The 7,502-nt window shown below is 42.3% G+C and overlaps 1 long non-coding RNA gene across 1 annotated transcript in view; it reads right to left on the minus strand.

Annotated features, from left to right (window-relative positions):
• The window catches only part of LOC117062934, a 29,983-nt gene extending 25,269 nt beyond the window's left edge, over positions 1–4,714 (minus strand). Inside the window, exons 1-2 of the long non-coding RNA XR_004428633.1 lie at positions 4,641–4,714; positions 3,023–3,128 (exon numbers count right to left, since the gene is read on the minus strand). This is a non-coding gene — a long non-coding RNA (uncharacterized LOC117062934). The remainder of the gene's footprint in view (positions 1–3,022; positions 3,129–4,640) is intronic.
• Positions 4,715–7,502: the final 2,788 nt, after the last annotated feature.

Consider the following 7,502-nt stretch of genomic DNA (forward strand, 5'->3'; position numbering starts at 1 on the left):
TAAATATTTGCCAAAACTTAATGAACTGAACACTTAAAAGGGTGAATATAACTGTATGTAAATCACACCTGGGGGAAAACGCTTATTAAAAAAAAGTTTAGGGAGATAAACAGGAAAATGAGGCCAATGATTATAATGTAAATGTCTAATGCAGCAGGAGTAGGCAGCTTCTAGAATCTTTCAACTCTTCTATCTGCTGCAGCTGCTGGATTGGATCATTGGATCTGTTACCAATTAAAGAAGCTTACAAATGCTGAGAAGATATTCTGTAGCTGAAAGCACCACCTTTCCCTATGTAAGGCTACTGGGGAACCTTTAGAAATCTTCTACTCTTGCTAATTGGCCAGGTATGGATTTGCTGAGGTAGGGAGGGGGTAAACTTGCAGGTGATACTGTGCTTTTATGTCTTTCATCTTATTAAACTCTCCCAACAATCTGAAGGTAAGTAGTTATTCCCACTTTGCAGATAAAAAGTGGAAAAGGCCGAGAGAGAAGAATTTGGGTTTTTAACTTTGAAAGGGATCACATCCATATCCAGATACATTCTCATGAATTTTTGGAACAGCAAATCACAGAAAAAAAATCCCAAAAGCATCTAGAAGAAAGAAAAAAAAAAATTAGCTAGCTCCAAGGAACAACATTCTGCCAATAAATGCTCAAGGCGTTTGTAAGAAGAGTCTTTTGTGCGTTTCCCAAAGCTGCATCAGGTAGGATTGAGAGGAAATGGATAGCATCCCCTTTAGGACTGGTAAAGGAAACCAGAGACTTCATAAACAATAGCATGACAAAGAAGCCAAGGAACGTCAAGGGAAGGCCCAGAAGCCAGGGTGACTACAGCAGGACTGAGAAATAGGCCTGGAAGGCCAACTTGGTGTCACACTGCAGAAAACTTTATGGTTGAGAAGAAAGAGTAATGATTCTCCCTGCAGCTCTCTGTCCCATGCCTCATCTTTCTATGACCTTTGAATTTCCTACTCTATCCCCAGAGACCTACTGATCGTCCTAACTAGAGAGTCTAGCACTGGGAAAAGGAAGAGTCCCAAGTATATCCACAACCACTAGTCTGGTAGAAAAGAACAAAGAATCCTCATAAAGATAATGTTGCAAAGGAGAAAAGACGAGGTGTATACAGAGAAAGCACAGGAATTTGTGAAGAATAACGAACAGAGCTAATATCTGCTGGCCTCTGTTTGACTGTCCTGTGCTAATGTCTACGATGTTTCAGGATTTACAGATGATGGTACACTTCTTCCACTCTCCCCTAAACCCTCCTACCCTAGTTGGATTAGAAACTCTTTCTTGTTTTGATCTTCAAGTACACCCTGAGAATATCACCAGCACTACAAGTATAAACAAGTAAAGGCTACTTGAACTCCCCAAATTTTCTGACGTTCTTTCTCCTAGTTTCTTTGCTCCAGAAGTCCCAGACTTTTCCATTCCTGAAATTAATTCTCTTCCTTTAGCTTTGGTGCATCCCTGATCTTGCAAGGTTCAAAGCCTGCCACGTGTTGTAGTCTAAGCTATTCTCTCCCTCTTTTGCTTCTAGAGGAAAGACAAGGGGAGCTTTGGACCCCAGGAGTTGAGGGAGCGGAGGTGGCCCACTCTCTGGCTCAGCTTCCTCTTTTATTTCTTTTGTTCTCCTCAAGTATCTAAAAACAATTTCAGATGCATCTCCCACTGGCATGGGAGAACAATCTCCTGCCAATAACTGCCCATTAGGTCTAGATAAGTGATTCATGCCCAGCTGCACCCTTGGCTAGCATCTGATATAATTTTACTTTATAATCCTAAAAGAAAATTTGCCCCTTCCCAACCTTAAGTCACATTACAAACTCTCTCTCTACCTTGACATTACAATTAGCCCCATTATCCTCTCCCAATTCCTGGAGTTCCATGTGTAAACAAAGAGATAGGAAAAGGAAATTCTGCCACACATCTAACACTTCACCAACTTCTGATTTATTTTAATGCATTCCCAGAAAGCCTCTAGAGGGCAAGCACCAAGCCTTGTTTGTTGTTGTACTCTGCATGTCTGACAAGTACGTGCTACATGGTAGATGCTGAATAAATGAAAAAACGAATACCTCAGAGTTTGCTTAAACTGGAAGAATTATACAAGATTCCTTCATGCACAGACCTGAAGGCAAGTCCATGAAAAGATAGCTCTCTGTCTGGCTTTCAGTATTCCATCCACTTCAAACATGGCTCCGGGTACCAAAAATGCCCTCATATTTTGGTGCAATGCAGAGTCCATACTGGAGGGATGGGCTTTGGTTTTCATGGTAGGATTTAATATGTGGGTTAGACTGTCAAAAAAGGAAAGGAAGGCCAGGCGTGGTGTCTCATGCCTGTAATCCCAGCACTTTGGGAGGCCAACGAGGGCAGATCACCTGAGGTCGGGAGTTCGAGACCAGCCTCACCAACATGGAGAAACCCCGTATCTACTAAAAATACAAAATTAGCCGGGCGTGGTGGTGCATGCCTGTAACCCCAGCTACTCGGGAGGCTGAGGCAGGAGAATCGCTTGAACCTAGGAAGCGGAGGTTGCAGTGAGCCGAGATTGCACCATTGTACTCCAGCCTGGGTAACAAAAGCGAAATTCCATTAAAAAAAAAAAAAAAAAAAAAGGAAGAGAAGAGAAGAGGCAGCAATGAGAAATGTTACCTACAAGATGGCGGAAGACCAGAGGGCATGGTAAAGAGCCACAGGAATGAGAAAAAGAACTAATAATCTGCACTCTCCATGTCCCCCACTCTCACAGCTATCTAGACTTTGAATCCACTGGAGAAGCAGCTTGGTTTCTGCCCTTCCTGAGTTCACGGGCTCAGTCTCCTTGTGCTCCTACCTTTCCAAGTGTTCAGTTCCCTGGCAGACAAAACAGCAAAGTTCTACCATAGTTCTATTTCTGTTGCTCCTACGCCATATGAATTAAAAGCACATCAACGAGAAAATTAACTGGAAGGAATAAAATTTCATGGCCATTTGGCAGCCTCATGGTTCTGTGCTACCAGCGGCCCCTCACCTTTGGCTTTGGGCGCCATGCACAAGCCAGCTCCCGCGAGCCACCAGCCATCACCCACAGTGCTCTTCACAGTCATGGCCTTGATAGAATGATCAGACCACTACATCTGCAAGGAGGGAAATCCAGGTCACCGAATGCCTTCCCTCTCCTCTCCAATCTTCTAGCCTATTTCCTTCTACTCAAAATCTCCAGCTATCAGTGCAATCTCATCCCGCAAATCTTTTCTCAAGGAAGATGAGAGGAAGGCACCCTCCCCGCCCATCTCCACTTTTGAAATGACTCCAGGAGTGCCAGCTGTACAGACTTTTCCAGAAGGGTGTCGGAGGAGAGTGTGGCGCATTCAGAGCACCAAGCCTCCCTGATTATGCAAGGCACACAAGAGCGCCTCTATTCATCACCTCGAGGTAGACTATTAAATCTCTGGAAGCCTTCCACACGGTTTAGTAACGGAGATCCATTATGCCCTCCCTCAGGTTCCATTGAACACCAGCAGACAAACATATGGTGAGTAAGTTCTAATGGAATTCCACACCACATGCAGGCTCTGCGCAGAGCTCTGTGCTGGAAGGAAGCTGGCCCCAAGCAGCCTGTGATGGCAGCTCCTCCAAGTGGTTTCTGCAACAGGATTTTCCTGCTTTCACCATGTAAGGATATGAGGCATGGAGAATTTATTTCTGTTTTCTAGTAGAGCGTTTGGTGACGAGTGTGGACATCTTCTTCTGTCCCCAGCTTGTAGACGAGCTTATTAGCTGACTTTGGGTAGGTCACTTGGCCCCCCCAAACCTTTGGTACCTGTCTGTGTAAAACTGCCACAAACAATACCTGTTGTCTATTTCACAGGTGTTGTAATAATGAAACAGCTCAATGGACATATGATGTTTTGGAAAGCATTTCAGATTTGTATCATTATCACAACCCGCACCCGGATTTCCCGCCTCCAGCCCATGTCTATAGGCTTCATTCCATACAAAAGCCAACTGCATTATCCTTAGGAGAGTTAAAAATAAAACAACAAATCTAGAGTATTGATGACATTGATAACAAGAAAATGAATTTTCTGCAACTCAGTAGTTTTACAGTTCCTTTTTGGAAGCTATACCTTTTAAAATAAAACCTATCTTCTCTCTTTGTCCTCCCCGTCTCTCATCTCCCCGCTCCTCCCCCTCCCCCACCAAAAAGTGATTATGGAGTGAGAGCCATACTGATTATTTTGACTGATCAACTGGAGAAATTTAGATAAATCTGGCTTTTCATTAACTGCAGCTGTTGTTTCTTTCAGTGCTTAAATGTAATTTATCATTTGAATGTGCCGGCTGAGGAACGTTGCTTGAGTTTTCCTTTGCTTTCAATCATTAGTCCTAACAGTATGAATCCAATTTCTTTAGTTAGCCTTTAAAAAGTGTCCCATTTTCTGTCCTTTACGATTGTTCTTATTGAAATATTAAGTTTTAGGATCAGTTCTCTATCACACATACCACTATCAACATACTACTATTCAAATCCAAATCCAGCTTCCATGCCCTGAAATCACAAGTGCGAAAGCCCAAAATCTCTCAAGGCAGCTCTCCGTCTCCCCACCTCAGTCCCAGCCCATCACCATCCCCACCCACCCGCTTACTTAGAACAATGTTTAATTTGGTCACCAGATTCAAATATGCAGAAGTAAGGCCTCACAAACTCAACAAGATTTCCAGCTCCAGTGCACAAAAAGAAAGTTGTGTAGTTCCACATGACTTGACTGTGAATGAGAGCCGTGAAGTGATAAACGACCTCCAAACAATATTGGCTTCTTTAAATTAAACTATTATTCATTTATACAGGATGATGACTCATGATTATCTGGACAGGAAGAGGGAAAAAAATGAAGTAGGAGGAGATAGCCTCAGAACTTGTTTCCTGTTAATGTTCTAAGAGTAACATCATGCTAGTCTTATGTGGTTTCTCATTATTCTTAGCACTTTAGTTACCAATTTAATTATTCTATTGTTTCTCTTGGAAGAGTAGGAGGAGTAGACAGGCTACATTTTCTTTTTTTTCACACCATGATGGATTAAACGTCAAGAATAATTAAATGCCACAGGTTGCTAGCCAACAATTGAACGTTGACATCTTTTAGGAGAACCTACCCAGGAAAGAAGAAAATAGAAATATCCTAACATCTCAGTGTGTTTCCTGACTTCATTTACATAGGCAGGGATCCTAACATCTTAAACTAAAATAAAAAAATAAAATAAATAACAGAGCCTCTCCAAGCTAATAATTATTCTGTGCTTGGAATGAGAGTGTTCAGAAGAACCAGACATTTATGTCGAAACGTTTTACAAAGTAGAAGTGGGGGTTTGCTCCTATGCACTCTGGCGTATGAGAACAAGAAAGAATGTGGATCATCCCAAAGACTTATGGGGCCATTTTCAAAGGTTCTGTTTCTGAGATTTTGCGGGCAAGGAAACAAAGGAAATGTTATTGGTTGATTTATCAATAATTGATAGACTAGGCTGTACTTCCAGTTCCATTTAAGAACCAACTACAAATAAAATTGTTAGCGCATGGCTGAGTAAGAACTATCTGGGGTGGATGAAATTGAGAAATATTCACTGAAACACTAATATTTCGTGAAGACCAGAAGACCAAGGTCAGTTTTGTTATGAAGGACCCTGAGGTTCCAGTTCACTTTGAAATGCTGAAGCCAGGCACTTTCAGGGTGTTCTATTCATTCTGGCAAGTAAAGACATCTTCCAAACACACAGCAGTGACTTTATTCGAGCACAAAAGTTGGCCACTCTGGGAGTAGCAAAATCTAGACAAATGATAACCTAGATAATGTGTTCTTCTCTACAAGCACCCAAGTTTTTGTGAGGAACAGCTTAACTTTTGTGTGTTTACCACAAGAAGACTCTCAACTCTCCACATGGCTTGAATGATACCTGATATCTCTACAATATTATGGCCACACATGTCCCCTCTCTTGTTTGATTTTTTTGGATCTCCTCTTTCCCCAAAGCCCAGTCTTCCTTAATATAAAGAGGTTGGTCTTGAATCTGCATTCTCTGGTTCCTATCCCTTTAGCATCACTCATTTTGAGTGGCCAGTCACTCACTTACAGGGCACGGACAAAGTAACAGACAAACCAAAAGCCCTTCCAAACCAAACAAGGAGGGCCAGGCCAGAAACTATCAGCTCTTTCTGGGATGCTGAGACGGCAGTGCCCCGAGCGATAATGGAACCTGACAGGAACAGAGAGCACAGCCCACTCATCCTAGTTACAAAATATCAAATTCTTAAACACCAACAGATCTTCCTTTTCTTTCTCTATCAAGAGCCACTGGTTAAACACTTGACCACATGATGTGCCCTGACTACACTAAAATCTCAGAATTTAACACTATATATTCATCCATGTAACTAAAAACCACTCTTGCCCTTAAAGTTATTGAAATTTTAAAAATAACAAATAAATTTAAATATAAAAAAATTAAAATTAAAAAAGATGTGCCCTGAATGCCTAGAGCTCTACAACACCCCTGAAATATAACACTTCTGCAGGATCCCAGGAATGTCAAAAAAGGAGAGCTAGAACATAGCTGTATTAGTCCATTTTCACACTGCTGATAAAGACATACCCAAGACTAGGCAATTTACAAAAGAAAGAAATTTAATGGACTTACAGTTCCACATGCCTGTGGAGGCCTCACAATCATGGCAGAAGGCAAGGAAGAGCAAGTCACTTCTTACATGGAGGGCAGCAGGCAAAGAGAAAAGCAGAGCTTCTGCATGGAAACTCCCATTTTTAAAACTATCAGATCTCATGAGACTTATCCACTATCATAAGAACAGCACAGGAAAGACACGCCCCTTTGATTCAATTACCTCCCACCAGGTTCCTCCCATGACGCATGGGAATTGTGGGAGTTACAATTCAAGATGAGATTTGGGTGGGAACACAGCCAAACCATATTAAATGGCCATCTCTCACTTATCTCTTAGACCAAGATCCTTGATCTTGACATGAAAATACCTTGGGAAGCTTTCAGAAGCACCATGCCCAGACTCTACCCAGACACTCTGATTCATTTACTCTGTTGAGGCCCAGCATTCATGCTTTTTTTTTTTTTCTTATTTTTTCTTTGAGATGGATTTTTGCTCTTGTTACCCAGGCTGGAGCAATGGTGCGATCTGGACTCACTCCAACCTCCGCCTCCTGGGTTCAAGCAATTCTTCTGCCTCAGCCTCCCAAGTAGCTGGGATTACAAGCATGCACCACCACACCCAGTTAATGTTGTATTTTAATAGAGATGGGGTTTCGCCATGTTGGTCAGGCTGGTCTTGAACTCCTGACCTCAAGTAATCCACCTGCCTTGGCTTCCCAAAGTGCTGGAATTACAGGCATGAGCCACCATGCCCAGCTATTCATGCTTTTTAAAAGCTCCCCCGGTGATTCAATGTTGAGAACCACTGCTCTACCTAGATCATATTCCAACAC

Source organism: Trachypithecus francoisi, unplaced genomic scaffold (genome assembly GCF_009764315.1).
Source record: "Trachypithecus francoisi isolate TF-2019V2 unplaced genomic scaffold, Tfra_2.0 Lachesis_group17, whole genome shotgun sequence".
Lineage (NCBI taxonomy): Eukaryota > Metazoa > Chordata > Mammalia > Primates > Cercopithecidae > Trachypithecus > Trachypithecus francoisi.